Below are 16,558 nucleotides of genomic sequence, written 5' to 3' on the forward strand. Positions count from 1 at the left end.
TAACGACTTCGGTTCAGGCCACCTTCACTTGCGCAGGTCGGCCCATTTTCTTTTGTTCACGGCTCGGCCCATCTGAGTGTTCTTCACGTGGCTCGGCCTTTTCATTGCCTCCCCACGGCTCACTCATTTACGACGTTGGGTACAGCTTGGCCCACTCCTCTTATGCGGGGGTGCGGCCCATATTTGATGAATCACCGGTTCCTCTTGCCAAAATCGGCTCTCCCCAATGTTTAATTACTCTCGAGATGGTTTAAACCGGTTGGGGTGAAACCGACCCCAACAATAACTAACTTTTGAGTCAATTACAACACTCTTGATTGTTAGAAAAACAACAACTTGGTATTTTTTTGCAAAGTCTTATGATTTTCACCTTTATTTTTCAAATATTCTTCAAAAGTTTTAAATCAGAGATTGAGTTAGAAACAAAAGAATTATGAGAAACAAAGATTATAATTAGGTCAAAAAAGCTATTTTTTATTTAAAAAAATAATGAGTAAAATGTTATGAAAAATATTTTTCTTATATAGAGGCTGATCGTAGGGATTTTAAATTATGTTATATAGATTTTCAAAAAGTTGATTATTAGATAAAAAATTTAGTGAATAATTTTGTTTTTTTTTTCAAATTTTAAATTATCACATATACATAAAATATAAATTTAGTATATGTTTAGTATGATAATTAATTCAGAAAAGGAAAGTAAACAAAGAGAATAAAATGATATAATGATTTCAAAATAATTCATATTATATAATTGAATAAGGATTGAATATCAAAAAAATATGATTTAAATCTCAAATCTTCTTTATTCTATTTAATTGGATGATAAATATGATTTAAAATTATTTACTAATTTTTTTGTGTCTAATTAAGGAAAGAATAATCATTTTTAAACAATTACTTTTAATGATTATTTTTATAAGATATTTGATTCTCCAAATTAATATGAGTGACATTGATTGTAATTATTCTAGTAACATAAGCCTTTTTAAAAAAAAAAACATTTGAGAAGCTCTCTAGAGATGACACATCAGCATGGCACAATTGTAAATCACACATGACACAAAGGTCTTTTTTAATGTGTCTTTGTAAAATAATAATAGAAGATCTCCTGAGTTTACAATCATTTTGACATATTTAGTTTTTTTGTAAATACATTTGTATGGACTCATTGATTTTTTTCATTTCAGTTTCGAAAAAAATTGTAATCATCTTTAGCTAAACTTAGGATTTCAACTCCACATCTGAAATGCTCTATTGATAATTTATATCTCTACATAATAAATTTCACATTCATCGATATTTAAATTCCACATATAATTTCGTCTATAACATAAACTCCATATATTTAATTAAATATTATTTTCAACACTCTATTTACTTTTTTAAAAAAAAATTAAAACAACAAAAATTACGCCTGTCCACCTTTGGGCGGGTTAAAATCTAACTACGCCTCTTCACCTTTGGAAGTCAATGTAATATGTGGTAAATATGTAATTTTAATCACATTTTCATTATTGTTAATTTGTATTCACTTTAATATCAGTAACAAATTCAAATCTTCAAAAGTTTTGGATTCAATTTTTAAAACTGCACAGGCTAATCACCTAGTTTTCTAATAATTGAATACTAGAAATTAACACGCGTAATATATACGCGGAATTATAATATCTTAAATAATATTTTAATAATTAATTTCAAATTTTAGTTCATAAATTTTATTGGTATATATAAATATGTCTATAGTTATATCAAGTAAAAATTTTACATTCATCAAATAGAAATTTAATTTACTGTTAACTAATGAATTTTATCATATTTTTAAATAATAATAATAATTAGTATAAATAAATCAAAATAAACTGTTTATTAATAACAGAGTTTTGTAGTCTGTTCACAAACTATAAAAATTAAATTTATTTTCTTTAAAATAATATAATTTTTGTAAAACTTAGGTTTGATATATAAAAAATAAATATACAAAAATAAATTATAATATTTAGTAGATTGAATATATACCACCTATTTTAAAAATTAATATTTGGAATCGCAAGATTTGTTTTTGGATATTAAAAAATTAGAATCATAATCTTTTCATATCGAAGTAATCCGTCTATTTAACTTATTTGTATTTTATTAGAATATAACCTAAAAAACAATTTAATATATATTTTTTAATGATTCACACTCCAATAAAAAAAAAATTTGTGTCAAATTTTTAGTAAAAATAATTTATGTCTATAATCAAGTAACATAGCAACTTATACTTATAAAATATTTCACCATTTTTCAATATCATAATTTTAATCTTGACTTTTTGCATTATTCATTTGAAATAAATAACATAAGAAATTGTCATATTTTTAAATTTAGAAATGTAAATATATTCAAATATATGAGAAACAAAAACTTTCCATATTGTTTTAAATAGATTTGAAAGACAATTATATCATTTCCTATTTGAGTTATTTCTGTTATTTATAATGGCATTTCATGTAATAACTTACACATTTAAGTTCATTTTTAAAAATGTCTACTCAAATAATAATATAGAAATATATAACAAGAATGTCTTGTTATATATCATTAATATGCATTAATCTATAGAGTAATGTTATATATTTACCCCCTTAGATCATTGGTTGGACCTCGATAACAAAATTCGATCAGAGTGATATACACACAAGAAAACCCCAAAACACAGCAAACAAAGAACTTATCATTCTCCCTAGCTAACTCGTTAACGCAACAAGAAAGTTGAATAGATTTAGGTTTTTGTTTTCATTACATTGCCGGTTCAGAGAGATTCCTGTGAGGACACATCGTCGATCTTAGGAGTTTTGATCTTAGCGACTTTCTTTTTCTTGACCAAAACACCCAAAGTTGCAGCGAGCATCCGAGAGCGACTCGTAGACATCTTACTGAGATATGAAATAGCACGAACTTTCTTCTTAGGATCTGCAACAAAGATGCTTTTAATGGATTTCGTTCCAAGAGTTTCTTCTCTGCTCTTCTTCTTTCGCAAATGATCACGATGAGTCTTAAAGTTCCTCTTACAGCATTGGACATACTCGAACTCAGGATCTTTCAATGTTTCTCATGTCTTACTTAGTATCTCTTCCACTTGTTTACTATAGTTGAGACTAAAGGTATCAAAACACTTAGTCGAGTGTAGTACCTTGGTGTTTCGGAATGTATTTTTGTCCTTGAATCTTGAGCTTAGGCCGAGAAGCTTTACCAATGATAGCTCGCTCGTCAGCTGTACATAGAATCACACAAAACAAGAAGAGCAAAGCCTTAATAGCAGTTTTCTCAAGCCTTAACGTAAGTTCTATTTCACTTTTATCATCGAATCTTCCTACAACCAGTGATTCATGGACTACTAACGGAGAATACTTGTTCTGAATTCTATCAGAATATCTTTCTTCGTATCATCCACACTATCAAAAACACATATTATAAGATGGTACCTTTGCGTTTTGGAGATGAGATTTGCTCTTGAGTTTTGATCACAGGCACAGAATCGTCAACATCTTCAGTTGTAGCTCTGTTGCCGGCTGGATACACATTAGGTTCTTCTTGGTGAACTGTCTCAGCAAATGGTTTCTCAAGTCCATCAGCCGTAGGTGACTCGAAAGCATAATCATCATCCCTGTTAGACTCAGCTAAATGAAACACGTCATCTTGTCGCTCGTCACCACGGAAATCTGAGTTATTTCCACTTGGGATCGATACTCCTGCCAAGTCGTTACAGGCTTTGTTGGAATTACTAACATTCTGGTGAATGTGATCGGAGGATACACACTTCTTTCTGCAGGTTGTCCCAAGCAGTGACTTTCGCGAGACATATAACGTAGTAGCTTCAGATAATATCTTCAGCTTTTCGAAAAACTTATTAAACCATGGTGTTTCTTGTCTTGCATAAAATAACATGTATGCCTGCTTTGACAGAACACTTTCTTCGCTGATTTTCTTGACCTGCCAACAAAAGGTTGCATTGATTGATAGCTTGCAGAGAAGTTTACAAATAACTCAAGCACACAAATCAAATGAAAATTATTGATTATATCCTTATATTACCTCTGAGTCATCAAAACGATGCCAGGTCCCACGAGCTGATCTTACATACGCGACGTAATGACCAGATGATAGCCCAGTCCCAATATGCTCCACCATGGCATACTGATGGTATATTGTGGGGACCTGAAGAAATAAAATAAGAACATTAGTTGATGTTAATACTTGAAAATCTCTTAGATTTTACAGAGCGAAGGTGTGTACAAATTCACTTACTTCAGGATCTTCGTTACTGCTCATGTAAGGGAGCAAATCCAAGTCCAAAGGGAACTCAATGTACTTGCTGATCTTCTCTTCATGAATTTTGAATCTTTTCAGATGGAACGCAGCAACCAGCGGTACCTTATCAAGCTTAAGCTGCTTCTCCTTGAGACTTCCTCCTTACAGTTATCACAAGACTGACCCTCGAGTTTTTCAACACAAATAAAGGACTCTAGTGCACTAACAAGTGTATCGCCATCTTCAATTGCCAGACTCCATCCACGGGAAGGCTCAAATTTGTCGGAAACAAAGTTGCAGTTACAACAACGAAGCTGAAAAGGAAACCAAAACATATTTCCAAAGAGCCACATATATGTATATGGAAAATGCTTCAAATCAAAACTAGATTATTAGTATGGTAAATGAGTGCACTTTTCTTACCTTACTCAGTAGACGCCCAACAAAAACATGTTCAGCAATGTTACCATCTTGTGAAGAGACAGAGCCAGACTTATTTTGACGATCCAAACATGTCTGTAACTTGCCCAAAAGAGACTCTAGAAACTCAGTAGCGTCTTCTTGGCGGTTTATTTGAAAGACAGATGACACATCTGTAGTGGTTTAAGCAGAAATCACTCAAAATGAACATATCAAAAAAAAAAAAGTTACGCAAACAAAAAAAAAAAACCAAAATCTTAGAGTTGAGAAGTATACCTTGCAGATTCTGACGAAACCGATCAACAATGCTTAAAGATTTTCCGGAAGCAAATAGAGCAAGCTCCATGTGTTGTTTGAGAGCCCGCAGAACACAAAACTTCTCATTGCCACCTGAAAATCCAATGAGCTATAAGATTAAGACTATGAACGATCAAGGCACCAACTAAAGTCAGACAATAAAACGGCATAAAGCAAACCCAAAAGAGCTATAAGATTAAGACAATGAACAATCAAGGCAACAACTAAAATCAGACCCTAAACTAAAATGAGATTATAAAACGGCATAAAGCAAATCCCAATGAGCTATACGATTAAGACTAAGAACAATCAAGGCACCAACTAAATTTAGACTATGAAACCGTGTGAATTACTCGTCTTACAGTTGCAAGGGTCTTGATGTTTGTATGAGAGGAGACGTTGGAGAAGGGGCACAGTATGAGTTAGACACTGCAACACGGAAGCTATGAAGCAAGTGTTGCCTGTATTCTCTAATCCAGCACCCTGAAGAAATTGTTTTAAACATCAAATGATTAAAAATTTTGGATGAAATTGAGAATTGATACCAAAAACTAAACGAAAATATAGTTTAGGGGGAAAAAGGAGCATACAACACCAGTGGGTTCGTTCTTCAGAGACGACAATGGGGATTCTACAGGTTTTCTGGGCTCGATCTTCATATCATCGTCGGTCTTGATTTTAGAGAATTTCTTTTTCTTGACCAAAACACCCAAAGTTGCAGCGAGCATCCGAGAGCGACTCGTAGACATCTTTTGAGTTTTGACTTTCTTTTTCTTGACCAAAACACCCAAAGTTGCAGCGAGCATCCGAGAGCGACTCGTAGACATCGTACTGAGATATGAAATAGCACGAACTTTCTTCTTAGGATCTGCAACAACGATGCTTTTAATGGATTTTGTTCCAAGAATTTCTTCTCTGCTCTTCTTCTTTCGCAAATGATCACGATGAGTCTTAAAGTTCCTTTTCTTCTTTCGCAAATGAGTTGAAAAACCCTAAAGAGAAGACAGCTGGCAATATTAGAAGAATTGATTTCCAAAATCGATTTCCAAGATGAATTGCAGAAAGCATTCTCCGTACTCTTTTGTTCTGGATCGGTTTTGTCTTCTAGTGTACAAGATGACCGTTGTTTTTGAGCAGGAAGTGTGGAGGTTCGATTTCGCACAATTAGACTCGGCCCAAGAAGCCCATTGTAAATATAATTTAAAATTAATTCTATTTAATTAACAGAATAATTGGATTGGGCCAAATATTATTTGGTCTAAAAATAATTTATTCGCAGATCAACTAAATATCATCGTGCACATGCGATTCAACAAGTTCTGAGCTTTGAGATATCTGATCAAAAGTTAAAAATATTCTAAACAGTTTGGGATGTTGCAGAGATCACGAAAACGGCGTAACACAAAGTTGTCTGAGATACACAGCTGTAGTTCGAAACTCGAAGAGAAGTACAAAAATACCTCGCATCAAATGAAGAAAGACACTTCCGATCCCAGAAAAAAACCCTAGAAATTCAGTTATCTCTTTGTACTTTGCTCTTCGAGCAATCCTGTATTCATTATCCGATTAAATCAAATTCAAATCTAATTTCTCCAATATTTTTGATTCAAAGACAAATCCAGCCCATCGTACTAAATCTTCTCCCTAAAATCTATATTAGTATTTGCGAAGTGAATTCTTCTGTGGTTTAACGACACATAAATTCTGTGTCGTTTTGATTAATGAAATTATGAGGATTTGATTGGTTGATAATTGTTATAATTTGATTGGTTGAATTAGTTAATTTTAAATCATTAAAATCGATATTAGTTGCTAAAAAATGGAAAACTTCTTTAATTCAAGTAGGATTTGATTGGTTGCTAATTGTTATAATTTGATTGGTTGAATTAGTTAACTTTAAATCATTAAAATCGATATTAGTTGCTAAAAAATGGAAAACTTCTTTAATTCAAGTAAAAAGGGCATGGGCCATAATCTCTTCTCTCGAATAAATTGGCCCAAATTTCAAACCCAAAAAAAAATATACATACCTTCCAATACGTCGTTTGTGCTGATTGAGATGGTAGTGTGTTGGTTAAGTGCTTTGTCCATTTATCGAAGGTTCACGGGTTCGAATCCTGTGATTAGTTTATTTTTTTTTTTAATTCTATTTTTGGAAATATTTTGTATTTATTAAATATTTTGTAAAAGGGAATATTCCATAATTTTTTTGTTATTATCTACAATGGAATCTTTACATTTTTATTATTAATAGCTACGAAATTCATGGGAAGATAATATCGCATGTAGATCAATAATTACATTTTAGTATTTTTCACAAGAAAATAAACCTTAGGTTGTTTAGACGTATAAATATGAGCGTTTTCAACCAAACTTCTCATAATTAACGCATTAGTTTTTCTATTAGGGTTCTGTGATTATTTTGCTAGGGTTTTTATAATAGCATTAACTTTTTGGATCTCTTTAGAAAAGATTCAGCATGTTTGTCTATTTGCATGCAAAGCTAACAATGTGTTCGTCTAAGTACAGCTTTGATCATCCATCTAAAGTCAGCATCACTTGGGAAGTTCCGTCTACCGATTCTGGTATATATGTATAACTATTATCAAATTTAATAATAGTATGTATGCTCTCAAAATTTTTAGATGAATTCTAAAAATTTATACGACTATAGGTTTTGATAACCAGGCTTATGCTCGCGGGTTAAAGTCTGTGTTGAAATCGCATCGTCAGAATATGGATAACAAAGACATGACTGATTATCGTTACGTGACTCCATATGTTTTCGTGGATATCACCAAAAAAAAAGGTTGTTGAACCTCTTTAGGTTACTCATTCAATTTATAATACTTATTAGTAGTTGTTTGTATTTGTAGGTTATCCATGCAAGCTACTTATCGATTCTGCTATCGATGAATGGACCTTGCGGACATATAATCCTGTTATCGAAGGTAGTCCTGTCTATTAATCTTACAGTTTTTACCTTTTATAATGCTATATCTTAGCCTTTCAGATGCATACCCTTATTATATATTAGTCTATGAACGTTTTCAATTTTTATGTAGATATTGATTCTTCGTATCATATATCTATTCTTGATCACGAGCTTTTTATCAAAGGAGGTATTTCCGCTCTTAATGTAATATATTTTTGTTAATGGTGTATATTAAGTCTTTATGTTTGTTCTAATGTTTGTTTTGTGTATTTAGTTTCTGATCGTGTTAATACGAGTGATCATGCTCAGAAGACTTTTCTATGGGATTTTGCGAGAAATGCTTGGGTTATGAATAAAGAATCTAATGGTTTCAATTCTTTGTTTTTTGTTTTGAACACTGTTTTTTGTTTTTTTAGAATACTAATTACATCGTTTTTACATATATTTATCTATGCAGAAGATAGTGACTCTGATGATACTGAGGTTTTATCGGGTCGTGGTACTGATGATGATTATAGTTTTGAGGATTATATGGGGTCTGATTCAGAGACGAGTGAAGATACTGATGATATGGACCAAACAGATGAGTATGATTCTGAGGATGATTTTATTGACGACGATGAGACTTGTGAAGAATCTGATGGTTCAAGTGATAGCTCAGAAGATGATAGCGGTGATGACGAAGATGAAGATGATGACGATGCCGATTCAACTGATGATAATGAAAATGATGATGAAGATGTTATGTTGGATGATGAGACTGATATTGACGATGATAGTGAAGATCAGCGAAACGTCGAACTGAGTGATATACTCATCGAAAAGAATATTAGTATATCTGGACACCAGGATTCGGTGTGTACTTATACAGTTTCTCTTGGTTCAATGTGTTTTGGTAAGTGTGTTTCACGTTTGAGTCCTTCCAAAGATGATTGTACTATCTTTGTTAAGGTTTTACAAACGTGGGTGCATATGCTAATTTCGAAACGTTCTTCTATGGAGCTCATATTGTCGGATGAACAGGTATTTATTGTACTATTACACAAAAGTATTATAAATTTTAGTCGGTGTCTAATTGACTGTTTTATTCACAGGGTGTAAAAATTCAGGCCACTGTTAGTGATGGTGAGATCAGTGTTGCATCGTTTCGCATAGATGTTGGTAGTTGGATTATTATCAGTCGTTTTTCTGTTTCCGATTGTGAGGATAGTTGTAGACCGACTTCTCATAGATACAAAATATTGTTCCTACCATCAACTATCATTGACAAGACTTCACGTAGATGTGAAAATGCCTATTTTGACTTCGTTGATTTTCAAAGGATATTGGATCGTTCCCATGATGATGACTATTTAGTTGGTGTGTTTATTTTTGATTTAGTTATTGAATTTCTTTATTGTTATCTTACTGATGTTAACATTGTTTAATTTTTGTTGTCTATGAAGATATGATAGGTCGTGTCTTAAATGTAAGACTATCTGGAACGTCCTGTGGTTTACTGACTGGAGAGCATTCTTTTCCTTCATATGGCAGTCTATGTAATGATATATGTGATTCCGAGATATGGGGTTCATATTCAACCGTCACGTTCTGTCTTAGAGATAAACGGTACTGTCTGCTGAATGTTTTAAACTGTATAATGTCGTTTTAATTATTCTATCCATCTGAATATGTGTGGCATGTTTTAATTTAGTGGTGTTGATTTGAGTTGTGAATTGTTCGGTGAGATGGCGAAAAATTTTTATGCATCTTGGAGACGATGTGATCAAGATATCATTGTGTGTGTGCTTAGATGGGCTGTTATTGATTATTTTGGAGGTATTTTAGTATACTAATTTATATTCTCTATGTTCGTTAATTTTATTGTTTTGACTCTGTATTTGGTTTATCAATATAGGCAAGATCACTATATCTTCCACATCTCCTACTAAGTTCGAACTCAATCCCCGTATTCCTGAGTTAGATGAGTTTTCGGAACAGTGAGTTTCTAATACTTAATGTTTGTATTTTGACTTTTTGGTATTAATTCGTGGTCGCCTTCTCTCTCTCAAGTCTTTTTTATAACAATGCAGATATCCGCGTAAGAGGCCATGCACGCGTGGTAGTGTGGCACGTCTACAATGAATAATGTTATGACGTCTACATTGAATATCATTTTTACCATGAATACAAATTATAGTTTAATTATTCTTTGTTCTTCAGACCTCTTTATTTCAATCAATAAATATATTTTTTTAATGAAATTATTATTGTTGTTTGATATTGAAGTATATAGAGCGGAGAAAATAATATAAGTTATATATTCACATAAATAACGCATGCTTTTATTGGTTTCTTGGACTCCAAGTAACTCATATTTATAAATATTTAAGAAGATTCGAATATATCCCCGATCATAACTTTTAGTTTTTTCCATTTAGTGTCTATGAGAATCATGGTGTTTAAATGGATTGTTTTATTGATTTCTTGGACTCCAAGTAATTTATATTTATAAATATCTAATAGGATTCGAATATATCCCCGATCATTCCACAATTTTTGTTTTTTTTTCATTTAGTAGCTATGAAAATCGTGGTGTTTGAATGAATTGATTAATTAGTTATTAAAAAAGAAAAACTCGGTAGTTGAGAGGTGTGTATAAAATGTAAATAAAGGAAAACATTCTAAGAAACCCTAGAAAAAAATAAACAACGCGTAAACCACATAATTCTTATATCTCTATATATATATGCATATATTTCGGTATAGGTATATATATGCGTCTATCGCGACTTCACGGGTTATCAGTCTGCATTGTTAGAATTGTTTGCATTCGGGTTCTTCGATGAAAGCGTTTGGTAAATGAGTTTTGTATTACGTTTTTGAGGACGTCACTAATCGTTAGTTTTCTTTACGGTATTTTATTGATTGTTGTTATTGTATATATGATTGTTGTTCTATTGTACATGTCTAGGTGCTCACAGGCGACCACGTGTTAATTGGCAAGTTATGCCGTTTCATCTCCCGGGGGAAAATATTGTGTTTTCTAATAATTTAGATAGACGTATTGCTGCTAGAAAACCTAAATTCCTTGCTTGGTTTAGGTGTAATCAGTCTTATCCAGAGGCAAGGAATCTTTTATACTCGGAGATTCCTTCTATGTTTGTATGGGATCGTAAAAATAGGACATGGAGGCCAAGACTAAAAGGAAATTCTGGTGCTTGTGTTGTCGACGAATCGCCGACTAAGTATGGAGAAGAGTATTATCTGAGACTATTATTAGACATAGTTAGGGGTCCATGTAGTTTTGATGATATTAGGACTGTTGGTGGAGTCGTTTATCCTTCGTTTAGAAGTGCATACCATGCATTAGGGTTTGTTGGTTGATTATCAGAAGTCAGTAATTTTTTACCATGTTTTTTTTAGTTTCTTTATCGTGGTATAGTTATCTCTTATTTTAACAAAAGCAATATATAATAAATGATATTAGAATAATTATATATATCAGTTTTGTTATAATAATAAAGTTTAATTATAACATATTATTATTCCGCTTTTCCGTAATCTTAGCGTTGCTTATATTTTATCAAAATAAAATAAAATAACTATATATGATACGCTGTATATATAGAGTTGTTTATCATTCTTTTGGTGTTTTGCAAACTGCAAACTTCGGTCGGTGTATTTGTGATGGATAACTCATATCGTAGCTTTTCTTTTACCTAGTTCGAGTATATAATAGATGGATCCTGCGACGTTAACAGTTGTGTGGGTAAGCTGTGTGTATTACGTATATTCTTGTGATATGACACATATTATGTTTTGTAAGTTATAAATCGCTATAGTGTTGACTTGCCTTTTTATGTTTTTACCGTTAAGATCTAATTGGACGTGTTATGACTGTTGGAAACTACGTTGATCCACAATATCCTTTTGAAAGCCACATGATGAACGAGATATATATCGAAATGGAGAATCAGAGGTATTGTGTATTATCATACAGTTTAGAATTCAGAGCTACTTATTTACAGCCAATTTTCCGCTGATTGTTTTATTTTATAATTATTAGAGGATGTCGTCTACCATGTCGTTTGGTTGGTAATTTTGGTCGAGATTTTCTCGATGGTTTGACGCATTGTGATGATGATATGATAATATGTATCGTTCTGGCTGCAAAAGTTGATATCATTCGAGGTATTCTAAGTCTGGAATTTATGATACTTTCTCGAATATATATATAACTATATAAAAACTATAAGTGTTTGTTAAGTTATTAATTATTTCGATTTTTTTTTTGTGATATTAAGGTAATTGGATGGCTATAGCGGCTCCTAATTACACACGGATAATGTTGGCACCAGCTATTCCTGAAGTAGTACGTCTCCGAGAGGCATTGGTGTCAACCGATCAATATTGATTTCCATTCCACGAATACATAAATCTTGGAATAACAGCCTATGAATTTTTTATATCGTGTAAAACTATGCAGTTTTTTAGTTTGTTATTTTCCATTTTCTTCTCATATGAATTATCTTATATATCTCTGCGTGTGTGCGCGATTTTTACAATATATTATAGTAATTGTTCATTTTAAATTTAAACTAATAATTGTTCTTTCATGTGATATGTTATTTAAGAATTATAAATGTTATATACAGAGGATAAATTATATAAATGATAAACCGTAAAAATATTTTGATTGATCGCATTTTATCTAATTTATTGTTACACTTAATTATTGATATGTATTATCGTTTTTAGTAACTTAGACACATCGTTTAGGAATAATTCCTTAAATTATTTTTCTAAATCGCTAATTATTTATCTATTAAATATATTTTCTACTTTGTATATACAATTGCTGTAATGTTTGCCATTTTTTTAATTGAATTTAATTTCATTATGTTAATTTTCCGTTAAAGTATATCTAAATCGATATTATCTGAGTATTATTTTATTATTTTATACAGAGAATTAGAAGATTTTATCGTTTTTAACATTTTTAAAATAAAAAAAAATAGAAGATTTGATCGTCTTTACCTTTTGTTGCGATATATGTATATTCTAAAAAAGTTATAAATCATATCCGAACTAATTCTAATATAGATATATATATATATATATCATGTCTCCCACTATATATATATAGATACCCATTCTTCGTCTTGATCTCTCCCAATCTTTTCTCTTTGTTATAATATCGTCTGGTCTAAACTATGTCGATTTTTAAAAGAAAATCAGCATCTAATATTTTCGTTAGGGATCTACGTCCTGGCTCTGATAACTTTGTTATCAAAGTTAATATCCTCAAGATTTGGGATGGATTCAAAGGTAGAGGGGGGTGTTCACTTGAGATGGTCTTGATTGACCAAGAGGTTAGTCCTATAATTTATGAATATCTCGGTTAGCCAATTATTTGTTGGTTAATTTTTTTTTTTATTGTCCTTTGGATCTTATGGTGATAGGATACAAGCAACTGTTGAAAGGTTTTTCGCTAAATCTTTTCATAAAGATTTGATCGAGGGGAGATCGGTGCTTATCAATACTTTTAAGGTTGTTGAGTATAATTCTGAGTATCGAACTACACGAACGCCTTTCAAGATAGTGTTCTATGCAACTACGACTGTCTCTGTATGCTTGGATTTTCCTCAAGACGTTCCTGAGAAATATATGAAAAGTTTTCCAGATATGTAATCAACTGATTTGGACAATGGCTACTTGATCGGTAACATATCTAAACTGAGACACATATTTTTAAAAATATTTTTATGACATGGTATTTTTTATGAGACGGTAATTGTTTTGGTTCTTTCGTTTCGTCTTATTTTATTACAAACGCTAAGACGTGGTCGGACAAATCGTAAGAGTTGGTCATGTCGAGGACGTTATGGCTCAAGGAAAACGTCGTTCTAGACTTAAGATTTATCTTAGGGATGAGAGGTAACATACTTAGTTCTAATTTAATAATTTATTTTATTTTGTGTTATTTTTTAGTTATATGATTTAACTCATGATTATTTATTAATTATAACAGCGATCTACAATTACCATGTACTCTTTGGGCTGATTACGCAAAAGAAGTTGCTGATTATGTTAAACGAAATTGCGCATCCGTCGTTGTGGTTATTATAAGGCTTGCGTGTATCAAAAACTATAGAGGTATATTACTTAATGATTTATACTGATTCAATTTTAGTGACAATTATGAAGAGTTTTATCATAGATTATATATATTTCTGATACATCGATTTATTTACACTTTTTAGGTGAGATGAGCGTCTCAAATGCTTTTAATACAACTCAAATTTTGTTTGATCCAGTTTGTCCTCTTGTGGCGAAATTTTGATCTGAGTAAGGATTTATTCAATGGAATTATAGTACGGTTTTATTTGTACGTATGTTCGTTCTACTATAATTAGTTTCTTTGTTTTTTCCGTTTAGGTTGCCTCAAGATAAGTATATTCTCATTCCTAATGAAGATGATTCGGGTGTAGATTCTAAAGATTCATTAAACAATGAATTTTTGGGAACTAATATTAGGCGAAAGTTAAGTTCTATACATTCGATCGATACGGTATGTGAATATGCGATACTCTATTATTTATGTTTATAAAAAAATTTTGTATATCGGTGGTTATCGTTGATTATCTCGACTAAGCAGGTTGGTAAGTATGTGACATTGGCGACTATACGCTCGGTTGCCAATAGTAATTCGTGGTATTACATAGCATGCAAGAAGTGTGAAAGAAAGGTTCATCCTATACCCGAGAGAGACCATGTTCCTTCGCCGCCGTCTTGGAAACGCATTAATTGCAATAGTAATGTTTATGAGTCTGAAGTTGTTGCTAGGTAGTCAATCTCTATTCTTTGATTTCGGCGTCCACATACTTTCTAATCTTTACGTCTTATATTTTTTATATTTATAAAATTAATTGTCTAATTATTCTTTTATAGTTTCTTTCTGTTGTTGAACGTGGACGATGGTTTTGGAGGGATGGCAGTCTTTGTCGTGTTTGACAAAATTGCTCAAAAATTGTTTAAGAAGACTGCCGAGAAAGTTTTCGAAGAGTCTGTTGGGGTACACTTATCGTTTTATTTGATAAGCGTTATGATTATATACCTCAATTAAAATATTTTTGTAATATATTTTGTAGGATAATTCGTCTGGACTGCCTCAATCACTGCGTGATCTAGAAGGAAAAGAGTTCCTTTTTAAGGTTGTTGTAACTGAAGATAATGTCAAAAAGGTTAAGAATTCGTTTTCGGTTGACCGGTTTACATCTGATGACTACATGATTCAGACGTTCTGTAGTCAGGTCTATTCTGAGGTATGCTTTTGATTCTTATTTTGTCTGGATATTTGGATATATAACTATGCATAACGGATTACTTATTTGATATGTTTTCTTTTTTTTTAGCCTCCATTTTTGGAAACCTTCGTCGATGAAGATAGAGGATCACATGTTGAGAAAACTCTGCCTGCCTGTTCTAAAAGTGATTGTGATGATCCTCATGTCAATGTCGATGTAAATGCAGAAGATTCTATCGAGAAGATTGGACCTGCATCTTCTAAAAGTGACTGTGATGCTCCTAATGACATTGTTAAACTAAATACAAATGTCACACTCGAGAAGACAGCTCATGTGGGTTCTAAAAGAGATCGTGAGGATCCTGACGTCATTCCTACTCCTGTCAAAACATCTGGATCTAGAAGGAAGAATTCTATGTGATAGGATGTTTACTGATAATGCTTTCGCTATTATATTATCTTAAATTTTATGTTTTTGAGTTTTGGTAGAACCTTTTTATTGAGAATATTAATGATTTAGATTTTATGTTTACTTAATTTTATTTAATTTGAAAGAGTTCAATTTGAAAGAATTATTTTTCTTTTCTAAAATTGATTTGTTTCTATTCAATTTTATGTTTACAATCATCGCATGTATCGCATATTCACATCCAGTCTGTAAATCATTTTGTATCGCATTTATTTTGTTATGCTTATCAAGTTGATATTATGTCAATAATTCATTTATTATTCTTTTAGATATGATAGTGGGTTATAATCAATAAACCTTTTGAAGCGTTGTTTTGTGATTTAGGTTTATCCTTGAACACATATACGTAACGTCCTGGAAACTGTCGTGACTTTGAAAACTGATTCTATTCCGACCCGATTCATATAAATCTAAACTCTGTCCTTTTTTTTGTTGTAATTATCAAAATTAATAAAATGTATATATATCACGATATAGTTAAATAAATATCGTGATATATATATATATATTACGATGATAATATTTGTACGAATAAGTATCCAGTATATGTAACAAATTAATTATATATTCAGTTTTAATGATTCTCGAAGATTCTATAGGAGATTTATTCTGTTATATTTACGTGTGCATATATTTATGAAATAAAACAACAATGTCAAATATTTATCAAATAAAAAGAAAAATGTCAAATTTCCAATAGAAAAAATGTCAACATTATAATAAAACCCTAGAATACTCGGTTATATATAGATGTAGTGTCATATTGTGGTTTATTCTATTCTTTGCTGTGTACTTTTTCTTTATACCTCTATAATGAACTCATCAGGTGCGATATATACTATACATCCAACTT

The 16,558-nt window shown here is 31.6% G+C and overlaps 1 pseudogene; it reads right to left on the bottom strand.

Moving 5' to 3' along the window:
- Positions 1 to 2,647: 2,647 nt before the first annotated feature.
- On the bottom strand, positions 2,648 to 5,967 carry LOC18013699 (annotated as a pseudogene).
- Positions 5,968 to 16,558: the final 10,591 nt, after the last annotated feature.

Source organism: Eutrema salsugineum, unplaced genomic scaffold, assembly GCF_000478725.1.
Source record: "Eutrema salsugineum unplaced genomic scaffold, Eutsalg1_0 scaffold_4, whole genome shotgun sequence".
Lineage (NCBI taxonomy): Eukaryota > Viridiplantae > Streptophyta > Magnoliopsida > Brassicales > Brassicaceae > Eutrema > Eutrema salsugineum.